Below are 15,374 nucleotides of genomic sequence, written 5' to 3'. Positions count from 1 at the left end.
TGTTTATTATTTTCAAAATGCATCTGCTCCTCCAGCAGAATTCTGCTCTGGAATCCATTTTTCAAAAGATAAAACAGATTTTTTTTATATTTAATTTTGTTGTCGGGCTAGACATGTTCTTAGTTTCCTAGGTGCCCTAAGCCATTTGACTTGTGCTCTGGGCTTCAATCTCTCTTTACTGCTGCACTGCATGATGGAGAAATATCACCCTACCTTTCAGGCAGCTTATCAACAGAACAATAGGAAGGTAACAAGATAGCAGCTCCCTGACACCTATGCTGAAGGATTCAGCTGCATGAACTGCAATAAGCTCCATGGTTCTGTGTTGCTGCCACTGCTCTGGGCTAATAGTTTGTGCTGGGACTTTCCTGAATTTTAGGGAGTGGGTACCAGGCAAAACTGCCTATACTGCTTCACAATTATTTTTGAGTGGCTTTAGGCATTTCTCTGCCAGCTAAAATACACTGTGGAAAAACTGCACATTTTCTGAATTAGCTTGTACAGTAAAGGAGATATAGATATATGCCCACATAGTATGAACTTGTAATTAATGATACATTGACTTCTGTGAACAATAACTCCAAATTCTAAAACATTATACAGTGAAGGGCAGAAGTAGTGGCATCCAAAATACATCAACTACAGTGAGCGACAGGGGGTAGTGGCACTACACATACAGAAAATACAATGAGAAGCAATCATAATTTTAGTGTCATATACATTGAATACTATGAGAGGCAGTGATTGTTGTCACCCCTGTCCCCTTACCTTTCCAGGGGGCTGGAGAAGATTTCAGTATTGTAGAGATCAAAACAAATTCAGAAATCTCTGCATTGCTAAACATGCTCCCATGGTTTTGCTATTATGCAACTTCTGCCGTATTAAGTACATGTGAGTGAGCAGGAGAAGAAATTGTTTTATCTGAAAGCAGTTCCATTGCATAGTGTTGGCTTTTTGAAAGTTCAGGCACAATGAGATGGCTGCCTACAAACCAAAATTACAGCTAAAAAATGCATTTGTTGGTTCAAGAGTCACATGTTAAATTGTAGAGTGAAGTATTTGCAATGTGAACAGTGTTATTTATAAATAAAAGTGCACCATAAAAACAGAATCATTTTAATGAACTGTCAAAATCAATGAATTAGAATCTTGGGTAACATTTTTAAAAAAAGATTCTAGAGCTCTAACAACTTTTTATGTGATACCATTTGTGGGAGTTGCATCATTCAGGTTAAGTCTTCTCTGTCTAAATCATTTTATAGCTGTTAGTCATGTTTTAAAATTTCCACTATACCGTAAAACAGGCAATGCAGGATCCCGCCAGTCTCCTTAATAAAATAAAATTAAAATGATTCAATAAGGAAAAAATGGGATTGGGTAAATTTAATTTTTTTTTTCTCTTTGAGCACATGTTTATCTATGTCTTCTAAATATCATCTTCACAATAAACATTGAAATGAATGGTAATTCTGTCACATCCTATTACAAGTGTGCCACACATAACCTAATTCCTCTGAAAAAAGTCTGATGTAACTTTGAATTTCCAAAGAACAGAATGAAAGCTTGGCCTGATGGACTTGCCATGATTATACACCAGGTGAAGGTATCCCAATTAATTATTTCCAAGGTTGAACTTTGATATAATAAAAATAAAAACTGTCAAGAAGAAAAACAAGTTCATAGTCATAAGGAGAAATATTGTCACGCAGGCTCTTGCATGGATCTTCATTTTACCACTCCAGGACTGAGAATTGTTCTGCTTCACCCTCTGGACATGTTTCAGAAGGGACATTAAGCTGAGTCTCATGCAGAGAGAAGTTATAAGAGTTGCCAGACAGCAACCAAATACAACAGTGAAGGACAGGTATTTAATGTCAGGTTCGAACATAAAGAATAAACTGGTAAGTTGGAAGATGAGTTTTGATTAGCATTTATGTTCAGGGTCCAAAAAAATTGAATATGAATCATGCCGAAAATTAGCACTGTTCCTAACAAGAGTTGGGTAATCCCACAGGGGACTGTCTTTTTTAAGATAATAAAGAATTGATGTGAAATTTTGCAGAGTCTCAATCAGTAGTAAATAGCGAGCCAGGCAGTGAGCCAAATCCAGAGGGAAGTCAAAAAGAAGAATAAAATGTAAGCGACAAAATAAAATCCTTTGTCAAAATGCTCGTAGAGTTGAAAAGTATTAATGATCCCATTAAAAGCTAAAAAGCACTGCAGGAGTACATTGGTGAACCCCTTTGTAAGAGACATACCTGGTGGTCTAGTGGAGGGACGGCAGGGACGCCCGTCACACGTTGTGCGGGTTCGGTTAGGCCGCAGGGGCCGGATCGCATGGGCGCACGTTAGGCCGCAGGCGCCGCATCTCTAGGGCGCACGCGGCGCGCCTCTGTGATATTTAAAGGCTCAGGCGCGCTGACGTGTGATGTCAGCGTGCAAAGGTGTGAAATTCAAATAGTATAAAAGGACCATTCAGACTGCTGACTGATGCCCGTGATAGAACTTGTTTCTTGTGGTTCCTGAGCCTTGTGCGTTTGATCTGTTCTGAATCTAGTCTGTTTGATTACCCGTGTTTGACCCAGCCTGTTCCTGACTATTCTGCATTCTGTATCCTGACCCTCGCCTGCCTACGACAACTCTTCCTGCTTAACCCCTTGATTGACAACACAGTTTGACCCTTGCCTGCCTGACGATTCTTGATATCTGCCTGCCTCGACCCAGCCTGTCTGACGATTCTCTTGCCTGCTCCATTTGTACCGTGACCTTCGGCCCAAAAGACTCTGCTAACAGCCGTGCCCCTTTGCCAGCCAGAACATCTCGCCTTGTACCCCTCGTTAAGTCCAGGTGGCACCCAAGTAAGCTGAGGGCTCCTCCCGAAGCCCAACGGTGGTCACACTACTGGTGAAGCCGAGCCGAGACCAGGGTGCTTGGCATTTGTTCTGGTATCGGGTGCCAGGCGTGACACCCTTGATTAGAATGATTTGATCACATTCCCCAAGGCTCACTCCTTTCTTCCAATCAATGAGTTTAGGATGATCCCACACGGTCCTATTATGATAAGAGTAAGGATTTTAATTACTAGAATGAATGAACATATTCGTTGCCTGTAACATTATTCCTGATTTTGGTTTCCCTGGTGTTTCTGCAAGAGAATATATATATAAGAGTCTGTTACAAGACTTTTCAGCACAATAATTAATTGTAATCAGAATATAAGGAGAAATATCCAGTAATAGATGGGACATTCAAATCACTGGGGTGGCTTATTTCCTTTGCCATTTGCATCTGCACTCCAGCTAGATATAATACCTGTATGATTGCTGTCGGTACAATTTTATTTTCAAATAGTATTGTAAGGAAGGAAGGTTTTCAGTGAGAAATGTTGTAATTTCTTTAGTTCTTGAACAAACACAAATGTTAAATGGAAAGATCTGAAGATCCTATGCTGTGGCAGGGAGCAGAGAACTAGTAAACGGTCATACTCAGTTTTAAATAGGATTTTAGAATAAAAAAGCTCAGTCTTGTTTTATTATATTGAATATGTTTAATAATTATCGATGGGTGAATAAATTCCCCAGGGACGAATTCGCAGATTTCCGCGTTTCGCCACCAGTGAATAAAATAAACTCCTGCATTAAAAAAATTTGGAAGCACTTCGGAAAAGTCGCTTGCGTCAAAACCGTTGCGCGTCAACACTATTCGGATGCCCATTGACTTTAATTCTCTGCCAAATTTTTCATCAAAGCGAAATGGGAGAAATTCACCCATCACTATTAATTAATCACTATCGAATGATTTGAACGATTTGAAGTAAAAATCGTTCGACTATTCTTCCACGCAATCTTCTTCCTGCTTTGACCGGCGCATGCGCAGTAGGAGCATTTCGCCGGTACGGATCTACTGCGCATGCGCCAAAAGTCACGAAGTGAAATCGGAAAACTTTGTGACTTTTGGCGCATGCGCAGTAGATCCGTACCGGCGAAATGCTCCTACTGCGCATGCGCCAAAACGCCGGTCAAAGCAGGAAAAAGATCGAGTGGAAGAAGATATCGTCTGTGAACTCCCTGGACCGGACCTGCGCAGAAGGGTAAGTAACAATTTAGGGGCATTTGCCCAGCGGGACAGGTAGGCCAGGGGGGAGGAGGGAGGGTGGGCAACACATGGGAGGGGGGAGGGTTTTTGCGCTGACTAGGTTTCCTTTCCCTTTAATGTGTGTGAATATGAGACCTTTGATAGCAATAATATTAATGTGTTACACAGAAAATGTTAATTTGTGGCTGAAGTATTAATGCCTTTCATGCTCTTTCAAAGTCTGTATTTGAGCATATTTTTTCTCTCAGGGTTGATCCCACACATTTCTAAAACTAAGAAAGCCTATTGTAAATAACATCATTAAAATATGGGTTTACCTGCAAACGACCTCATTTTAATAATTACAAATAACATTTGTCCCCTTTGATGCCTTAATTCATTTATGACATCAAGGAAGGAAAATGGACTTTGGTGCCCTGTGTTAATACAAGACCTGTTCTCAAGAATGCTTGGTGCCTGGGCTTTTCTGGATAAACGTTCTTTCTGTACTTCTGACTAGATCTCCATACCTTGTCTCCTAAAATTATTTAAACATCAATTAAACGAATTAATTTTAATTTAATTTTAGTGAATTATTGGCAATGCAAACAGTGTCATTTAGAAAGAAAAAGTACACCATAAAATTATGACACAATTCCTTTAATGAATTTTCACAATGAACAAAGTGAGATTTTGGGTAATAATGATATAAAAATGTCAAATCTGAATCACAAATTAGACTCTTGGTGCTGTTTCATTGCAAAGGAAAGATTATATTTTTTGCACCATCCTCATCATTTCAATACCTGATTTTAACAAATGAAATCAAATATAAAGTGAAATTCACCACATAATGTCAGAGATTTAGAATGATTAAAAACCATTAAAAAAACACAGTAAACTCATACAGATTCTTTATTCAGGTAACTCACCAAGTCCCACCGAGGATCAATATCTAACCTTTTTCATTGTTAAATGTCCTCTATGCCTCTCATCTGGAACCTAAAACAAGTCTATTCTGTCTAAATCATTGTGTAGTTCTTAGTCATGTTTTAAACTTTCAAGATATAACAGGCAATGCAGGATTCTGCCAACAAAAGTTTTTGTACAGTATATAAGCAAGGTGTATCCTTAATGCAACAAATGATTCAATAAGAAAATTGGATCTGGTTAAATTTTATTTTCTAAGAGCAAATATGTATTTAGCTGTTTATACTAAATATTAACCTTCACACTATGGGGCAAATTTACTAACCTCCGAAAATTTTACAGCGGCGGCTTCGCTCATTTGGGCAAATTCACTAAGATTCGTAGTTGCGCCAGGCGTAACTTCGCCGCACTTCGCCGCACTTCGCCAGGCGTAGTTTCGCCAGCGCTTCGCAAATTCACTAAAATCCGAAGTTGCGCTCAGGGGTAGCGTAAGGTTGGGAAGTTGTGCTAGCGTTGATTCGCTAAGTAAATCGAAGTTAAGCTAGCGAAGGCTAATTTGCATACGGCGCCAAATTCAAATTTCAATAGAGGAATACGTATCAGCACTACAAATGCCTAGAAAACCTTCAAAACATCAAATAAAAATTTTATTTTGCCCTACACATGTGCCCACTGTATAGGTAAGTTGCCATGAGTCAGGAAATGTAGGGGGGAAGGAGGGGAGCCCCAAAAATTTTTTCGATCTTTTTCAGCCTATCACCCATAATGTAGAAAACACGCCAGCGTTTTTTGGGACTTAGAAAAAATGTGGACTTTTTTTGAAGCAATCCCTATCTACTCTATTGCGCTTCGCCTGGTCTGAGGTGGCGAAGGAAGTCTAGCGTAAAAGGTAGCGTTCAGTACACTGCGCGCGTTAGTGAATTTGCATAGTTACGTCGCTAGCGAAACTTCGCCAGGCGTAAGGGTGCGAAGTAACACTAGCGAAACTACGCCAGCGTTCGTTAGTGAATTTGCGCAGTAACAAAAATGCCAAACGCTAGCGAAGTAACGCTAGCGAAGTAACTCTAGCGAAGTAACGCTAGCGAAGTAACGCTAGCGAAGTAACGCTAGCGAAGTAACGCTAGCGAAGTAACGCTAGCGTTCGGCGCTTAGTGAATTTGCCCCATAGTGCAACACTTTGCCAGACGTAGATTCGCCAGGACAACGCAAATTCACTAACATCAGAAGTTGCGCCCAGGGCACCAAAAGCTGGTGAAGTTGCGCTAGTGTTACTGCGCCAAGCAAAGTGAAGTTGCGCTAGTATTGCCTAATTTGCATATGGCAGGAAGTTAAAGTTGAATGGACATATATGTTGCTCTGTGTGTTCCTTTGCTTATTATATTCATTACTACCTTCTCTACAATTGGGTCACTTTATTTGCACAGAAAGAGAATGGAAAACACAGGGACATCTAGCAGTTTGACTCCACATCAAAGTGCTACATGTATGATTGCATGGCTTCTTTTTTATACACTGTTATGTTTATTTTCATATTTTCTGAAGCTCATTACTCCAAGCTTTGGATATTGGCTGGTCATTACCTGATATTTTTATGGCCCTGCCACTTATAGTTTACCTGTTTGGTGTTACAAATCTTTAATTGCTAGCTCAGCTGTTGCATGTGACAGGAAGTCAGTGTAACAGGAAGGTAGATTATAAAGTAGTGAAGCCAGTATTGGCAGTTAAGGGCTTAATCAGGGCTTAATCTGCAGTTTTGAGGCTTCCAACATTACCCCATCGAAGGCATTTCCTTGTTAGTAATGTTTTGTAGCTACACATCTGTAATTCTTGTCTAGGGAATGATAATTCTATCCTATCTTTGTTAGTTCATAAGGGTTTATTGCACATCCAGCTAGTGTGATGTTGTCATTTGTTCAAATGCTGATTTGTATCTTCTTCATTTATTTGTATTTACAGTTTCACACCATTTGTATAAGTAAACACTTTCAACTTAATTTTGTGGTCTCGAGAGTTGTTATGCAAAGATGTTTAGCTTGTTGGATAATTGGATAGAGCATTCAATGAGGCCAGTACAGATATATCTACAGTATTTACATCAATCAAATCTTCTGTTCTAATTCTAGGTAACCCTAAACTGAAACAGTTGCACAATATTTCTCTTGTCTTATTTGCCACAAAAAACTACAAACTATAACAATTGTATTCAACCCAAAAGAGCTCCTATATCCCTCATCAATCTTTATCAAAGATATTCATCAGTCCCCTTTTAACCATCACTGAATTATTAGATAATTAATGCAATGAGCAGTGAATATTTCCATACAAATATGAAATAAACATGGAATAACGCACCACCTGTTGTAAAATATATTACAATACAAATGTATTACAAGTCATCAAAGATTTACATGTCCATATAACTTCATGGAACAGAGAGGATACTTACAATGCTATTATCTGATACAACAGGCCATTATTTATAACATGTTGTTTATTGCTTTTGTGTATTATAGTTTTAAAGTTGCCTTGTTGCATCAACCCATCAGCCAAAATCTTATTGGTTAATTAAAGCAACGATGAAAGTTTGGGATAGTAATAAAATAACCTTGCACCTTACTAGTGCCCAATATGTGCTCCAACTTTTGATGTGTAACTTTAATTTTTTACCAAGTATGGAAAAGGGGTCTTATTCAAGGTGGGAAAAATGGGGAGATAAAAATACAAAAATCTGAGATCTGGTGAGGGGAGATAAGATGATACCTCTAAATGAGATACAAAACGATGGGGAAAACACCCCAGAGATATATAGGGATATAACCAGGTGAATCATTATATACATTCGCTCGGATATCAAAACTGGGAGAGAACCCTGACTCAGTGGGAACAATTAATAGAGGAAGATCCAGAAATAATTAAACCACTGTTGAAACAATTTAAAATTCCTATGTTTTGTTTGCAATGGGAAAAGGAATTGGGCATTCGTCTCTCAAGGGTGGACAGAGATATCCAAGTATGGGCACAAGATGTTGAGAGCCTCTAAGACAAAAGAGACAATATTCAAACTGGTAACTAGGTGGCACTATACACCAGTAATGCTAAAAAAAAGATGTACCCCCATTACTCTAATGTATGTTGGAGATGCAATGAAAGCGAGGGAACACAAGTGCACTTTACTGGAAGATTTGGTCCCCATGTCATAGATTTTTAGAGACACTGGATCAAGGGGTAAACAAACAAGGACCATAATGAGAAGATAAAAAGTCTAGGAAAAGGAGCAGACTAGAGATTAAGGCAGAGTAATTAACACAGCTAATTGATGAATGAAATAATAATGGATGTTGCGTATATTATGGAGCCAATGTTTGGCTTATGTTTCTCTACACCTCCTCCTATCCCTTTTGTTTTCTGTATCCCTTCCCAATGAGTTGAAAATGTTGGTTTTTTTTCAGAAATAAAGAATTTAAAAAAAAAAATCTTATTGGTAACTGCACTAGTGCAAATTAGCACTTATGTGATTAAACTCAACAGGAAATGTAAATGACTGAATTTGTGATTCAAAAATCCGCTGTGTTCATATGATCTAACAGTCCATAGTCCATGCCTTAGAAAGGGTAAATGCATAGTACCTAACCACCTTCAATCTCCTAGACACTGACAAAATGTCAGTACATATGTATTTATGATTATGGCCCATTATCATCTAAATACTCTTCAATTTTAATGGTCCTCATCTTAATGAATTTTCAAAATGAAAAGAACAAATCTTGGTTAACATTTCTTAAATTGGGTTGTAGTCCTTTGTATCTTTAATATAAACACGTTGAACTGATTATGAGGGACCCATTTCTAGGAGATTCATTGTTCAAAACCAATATCTTATTTGAATCCAGAATTAGATGTTGGTGTTGTTCCAGTCACAGAAACATTTATTTCAATACATGATTTTAAAACATGAATTAACAAATTAAACTAACTACACATCTAAAAGTCACTGCTAATCTGCCTCATGGTCGAAAATTAGTCATTAATAACAAGAGCAACCTTCATATATATCTTTGATTCATCATGTTCCACCATTTGCTTAATATCTGACCTTTTTCACTGTCAAAGGTTGTCTCTGCCTAAGATCTATCTTTTTAATCAGAATCATTTTTAGCTGTTAATTGTGTTTTAATTTGTAATAGATGACAGCCAGTGCTGGATTCAGCCAAGTATTTTGCAGTTTTAAGCAAAGTAGGCAAAATCTATCCTCAAAGCAATTAATAAATTAATCAATGAGAAAAAAGTGGATTATTTTATTATCTCTATTAGAACATTTAGCTATCTATTTATAATAAATACATACATGTAAAACCAGTGATAATTCTCTCACACTTGCTATTGCAACAATGCCAACATGACAAATCAGACCGTAACTTTGAACTTATTAAAAAAAAAAAACACACAAATTGATAACTTATCTCGAGGGACTTGCCATGATGATAGACCAGAAGATAGTGCCCTAATTGTTTACAATCTTGAATTTTGATGTAAAAATGTCAAGAAACAGAAAGCAAGTATAGAGCCATAAGTAGGATATTGCCATGCAGGCTCTTGCAAGGGTCTTCATTTCACTCCTCCAGGACTGAGGATTATACTTTATATGTTGACTGCTACTGGTAAATGTAGAATTCCGTGGTGAGCTGGCCTATGGCTGCCCATGAGGCACGAAACGCGTAAGGCCACCCTCTGAGATGCGTAATAAAACATTTTATTTGCATCTATTTTGGAGTGAAGTCCAGTTTCTAGAAAAAAAAAATGTGCCAGCTCACCACGGAATTCTACATGTCTGATATTACCTCCCCAAGCTGAAGGTCTGGGGCTTGAGAACCTGGACCCCCTGTTTGTATTGGTAAGTGTACCTTACCACTCACTACTTTTGCAATATTGGATATTTTCCTTATCCCCTATCCCAGTAAATTTCATTATCTGCTACTGGTAAATGTCTTCTTTACCTTTTCATCTGGAACCCAAGATATGTCTATTCTACTAGATCATATTATAGCTGTTAGTCATGTTTTAACATTTCAGTATATTACAGGCATTGCAGGATTCTATCAAGTATTTTGTAAGTTACTGTACATCACGCAATAAATTAATGATTCAATAAAAATTGGTTAATCTGATTTTCTTCCCCTAACACACATGGTTATCTATTTCTAATGAATTTTAAGTTTCATTCTGTATTTCAACAAGGAGTACGCATACCACAACATAACCAAATGCTTCACAAACAAGTCTTTAACAAATCCGTAACTTTGAATTTCCAAACATAAGAATGATGGCTTGGCCTGAAGGACTTGCCAAGATTATACACCAGAGTAAAGCATCCCAATTGCTTCCAATTCTGAATTTTGATATAATAAAGATAAAAACTACCAAGAAGAAAAACACATTCAGAGACATAAGAAGGAATATTGTCACGCAGGCTCTTGCATGGATCTTCATTTTACCACTCCAGGACTGAGAATTATTCTGCTTCACCCTCTGGACATGTTTCAAAAGGGACATTAAGCTGAGCCCCATACAGAAAGAAGTTATAAGACTTGGCAAGCAGCAACCAAATGTAACAGTGAAGATCAGGTATTTAATGTCTGGTTCAAATATATAGAAATCATTTGCTAAGGTGGAAGTTGTGTTTTGCTTAGATATTATGTTCAGTGTCCAAAAAATTGGAATATTAATCATGCTTAAAATCACCACTGTTCCCAACAGGAGTTGACTAATCCCACCAGGGACTGTCTTTTTTAAGATAATAAAGAATCGATGTGAAATGTTGCAGAGTCTCAAGCAGTAGCAAATAGCGAGCCAGGCAGTGAGCCAAATCCAGAGAGAAGTCAAAAAGAAGAATAAAGTATAACTCACAAAAGTGTATTCGTTGCCAAGATGCCCATAGAGTTGAAACGTATTAATGATCACATTGAAATCTAAAAAGCACTGGAGGAGTATGTTGGTGAATCCCTTGATTAGAATGATTTGATCACACTCCCCAAGGCTCACTCCTTTCTTCCAGTCGCTGAGATGCACAGCTACAATCGATGAGTTTAGGATGATCCCACATGGTCCTGTTATGATCAGGGTAAGTATTATAATAACTAGACTGACCAGCAACATATTCGTTGACTGATTTCAGGTTCCCTTGTGTTTCTGAGACAGCTAGAGTGTACTGTATATAAGAGCCGGTTACAAGTCTTTGCAGCACAATGATTAATTGTAATCAGAATATCATGAGAAATATCCTGCAATGGATGGAACATGCAAATAATTCAGGTATCTTGTTCCCTTTGCCACCTATTCCTGTACTCCAGCTAGATATAATACCTGTATGATTTCACCACGTAAAGATTTTTGTTTTAAAACAAATGTTGTAAGTACGGAACAAATCATGCAATTCCTTAGTTCTTGCAACAAACACAAATGTTTAGAGAAAAGAACATAAAATCCTATGCTATGTGTGGAAGTTAGCAGGAAACAGGCATGCGCAGTTTTAAAGAGGATTTTTTAATAGAAAGGTTCAGTCATTTTATTGAGTATGGTTAATAATGTGCAATAAATACTGAATAATTGTGTAACACCCAGTGATTGTATACAAAATTTCTCAAGCGGGGTATAGATACCAACCAACAATAATAGTGATAACATAGCACTATATTAGGGTTTATTAGGTTAGGGTGTCCACAAACAGACCAATTGAAATTAAATATTTGAGAATTCGGACTTAAACCCCCAGCCCATAGGCCCTAAGATATAGAATAATGATAATCACACAGAAAAATCACCATAGATAAAAAGGCAATATTTATCCAACACCATGCTATAATACCCTAATATAAACAACTTAAAAACAAGCAGCGCTGCATGTTAGGGGAGGGATCCCTCAGATTATAAATGTTGAATCCCATGCACTGATTATATGAATCAAGTGAGTGGGAAGCTGAATATGACCGTGTAAGGTGCTGAAAGCACTATTCACATATAAGGCAGAGAGGTCAATCAAATATGCACAAAGTTGAAATCTACAAATACTTCAATAGTAGTGTAAAGGCTAGCGTTTATTCTCACTCTATCAACAGGCAACTTTTTGTTGTTTTTAAAGTGGAATTGCCTTCAAAAGTAGCTCTACTTCTGTATGGTGGTTCGTCATGTGACTGCACAACCTGCCTCTGTATCTTCTACTTTGTGAACATCAACTTCAGCTCCAAGATTCTTGCTTGTTTCAGGATAAAGATTAACATCATTGTTCCATGGTCCATATTGTTTCAGAAGTGGTTCCTTGGGCTGCAGTTAATTCACTTTATAAGGAACTCAATAAGAATTTGACCGCTCAAGACTCACCCCACCATGTTATATCCCTCTAATCAGCTCTGTAAGCTCTGTGCGCTCAGCCACCAGTGTCCCGGCTGTGATACAAGTCCAAATAAGCAAATCAGGCGGCACTCTGGATGGGTTTGAGGGGGTTTATTGTAACATTAAGGTAACATCATTGCCTTTCGTGTTTTAGACATACCTATGATTAAGGGAATATTTCCCAAAAAGTGTAAGGCGATGCTGTTACCTTAATGTTGCAATAAACCCCCTCAAACCTATCTGGACTGCCGCTTGACTTGTTTATTTGGACTTATTTACTTTATTGTCTTCTGTTACTAGTTAGGGATCTTCATCAAACATCTCACTATTGTACTTACTCAACTCAACATCAGGAGCAAGTGGCACCAGCCTTGAATTCATGAAGATTACCTTTGCTGCTCTTTGTGTTCCTTTGCTAATTATATGTATTACTACCTTCTTTACTATTGGGTCACTTTTTTGCACAGTAAGAGAATGGAGAACACAGGGACATCTAGATGTTTGGTGCCTCATAGAAATGCTGCGTGTTTTATGACATGGCTTCTTTTTTATATACTGTTATGTTTGTTGTGTTGTTTTCATATTTTATGAAGCTCATTACTCCACCAAGCTTTAGATATTAGATAGGTCATAACTTGATATGTGTATATACATTAGTTCAATCTTTTGTTATAATTCTAGGTATCCCTAAGGGCAGTGACACACCAGGAGACTAAATCGCTGCTTCTCTGGTCAACTAATCTCCTGCGCTCTCCAGTAAAAAGCTTTCCCATAGGCAATAATGTGAATCGCTGGTGGTAAAATTCATGTGTTGCTCCAGTCTCACAAAATCGATACAAGAGGAAACTTCAATGTATTAATGATCCAATTGAAAGGAACTGGAGGAGTTCATTGGTGAACCCCTAGATTAGGGGGATTTAAGATTCCTTTAAGAGAAGGCTCTCAGTTTTATGGTTCTGCTACAGCTGTTGGAACCAGAAAAGCTTGCACAATTTTATGACTTGTGAGTAGGTGATACTGTAATTACCACCTGGAGGGCTATATTTGTTACCACTGCCCCTATATGCCTGCAGTTAGTAATATAATTAAAGAATTCCTAGTGCAAAACATTTACATAGAGGCTTAGAATATGACTACAACAGACCTATTAGCCATAAATTCAGTTTGCATGTAAGCAAACTCAGTTCAGAATAATGGACTGTAATTCAAGAACCTGTAAATTTAAGGCAAGTTTGTCTAAAACAGCCCATACTGTATGCTTGGATAAAAGAACATCACTAGGTCTGCTCTCTAGATCTTAGTAAGTTTATTTTATACATCAAGTAGGAAGGACATTGCTAACATTGTTTGTGCTACTGAAAGGATATACCTAATAAAGTTTGTTGAGAATTCTCTCCAACACAGATGACCGAAACAAGCCTAAACATTGTGTCTTCTCTTTCCAAATTCCAAATCTGGCAACCATCAGTGAAGTCGTCAGTAATGAATATATTACTTTTGTGATTTTGTTTGATTATTTTAAAACAAAAATAATGAGCACAAGTAACAAGATATTAGTTGCCCTGAGCTTATCAAATGCTTATTATTCTCTTATTTTATCTGTTAACTCAGCTATTATTTTTTTTTGGCCCCAAATTTATGCAGACCCATATGTCAAAGGCATAGGTACTGTAACCGCTACCTTATGTAGACATTTATGTACAGCATTAAGTGACTCAAAGTGCCCCCTAGTGCTCAATGTTCTTTGCAGTATACACCCACTCACTTGTTTTGTTCTGCTGATTTGTAGACTTTTGTAAAATGCTGTTCTTTTCTTACAAGATACTAAAGAGAACTCAGTGCTCTGCTGTCAAGGCTAAACTTGTACACTCAGTAGGTTTTTATACTTTGAGCATATTTTTGGAAGTAGAAAATTGGATTGCATGAAGGCTGTGATCTTGCTATTGCATAATGCAACGCAGTGGTCTTGGTCCAAGGGGGAACCTTCTGTAATGTAGGGATGTCCAATTGGCAATAGTATGCAAGGTAGCTTACTTGTTTATTAGTATAGAACAACACCAAAAACATTGTATCAACTTATATCAAACATACCACAAGGCATATATCATGCCAGCCACTCCCTCCTGATGCATTTTGCACCATTTGGTGCTTCATCAGCATTCTTTATAGGTCCCTGGTAAGGCCTCATCTGGAGTATGCTCCAGTCCATTAGAGGGATATAAATGAGTTGGAGAGAGCGCAAAGACTAAGTGCAACTAAACTGGTTAGAGGGATGGAAGACTTATGAGGGTAGACTGTCAAGGTTGAGGTTGTTTTCTCTGGGAAAAAAGGTGCTTGTGAGGGGACATGATTATACTTTACAAGTACATTAGAGGACATTATAGACAAATAGCAGGGGACCTTTTTACCCATAAAGATGATCAGTGCACTAGAGGCCACCCCTCAGACTAGAAGAAAAGAACTTTCATTTGAAGCAGAGTAGATGGTTCTTTACAGTGAGGATAGTGAGGTTGTGGAAAGCACTGCCGGGTGATATTGTGATGGCTGATTCTGTTAATGCCTTTAAGAATGGCTTGGATGTCACGAACGCCGCCTGGAGCAGTTCCAGGAGCTCAGGGCGCATCCGTTCCTTCCGGCGTCGCTCCCAAAATGGCGGCGAATGTCGCCATGTGGGTGCCGGCGCAAACACGCCAGCGTAATGACGCCAGTGTAAACATGCTGGTACAACGTCATCTGCATGCCACGATGGTTCAGGTGCCAAATTCAAACATAAAAGGGCGCCCAGGATGCCAGAATGGCGCCCAAGAAAAGGATGTGCTATCACAGAATCCTGGGTTACTGTTATTGCCTGATTCCTGTGCCCAACCTTGTTTCCAGCTTCAAGCCTGTTTCCTGCCTTGGTTTTGACCCTCTGCCTGAACTTTTGTTATTTGATCCTGATCTGCCTGCCACTGAACTCTTGCCTGGACTCTGACCATCCGCTT

The 15,374-nt window shown here is 38.3% G+C and overlaps 2 pseudogenes; both read right to left on the bottom strand.

Moving 5' to 3' along the window:
* Nucleotides 1-1,482: 1,482 nt before the first annotated feature.
* On the bottom strand, nucleotides 1,483-6,781 carry LOC108701928 (annotated as a pseudogene).
* A 3,489-nt stretch (nucleotides 6,782-10,270) lies between these two features.
* Nucleotides 10,271-11,157, bottom strand: LOC108701927 (annotated as a pseudogene).
* Between the last annotated feature and the right edge of the window lie 4,217 nt (nucleotides 11,158-15,374).

The sequence above is a fragment of the Xenopus laevis genome, chromosome 9_10L, assembly GCF_017654675.1.
Source record: "Xenopus laevis strain J_2021 chromosome 9_10L, Xenopus_laevis_v10.1, whole genome shotgun sequence".
NCBI lineage: Eukaryota > Metazoa > Chordata > Amphibia > Anura > Pipidae > Xenopus > Xenopus laevis.
Note: the sequence above shows the minus strand (reverse complement) of the source record. Positions and strands in the feature narration are given on the sequence as shown.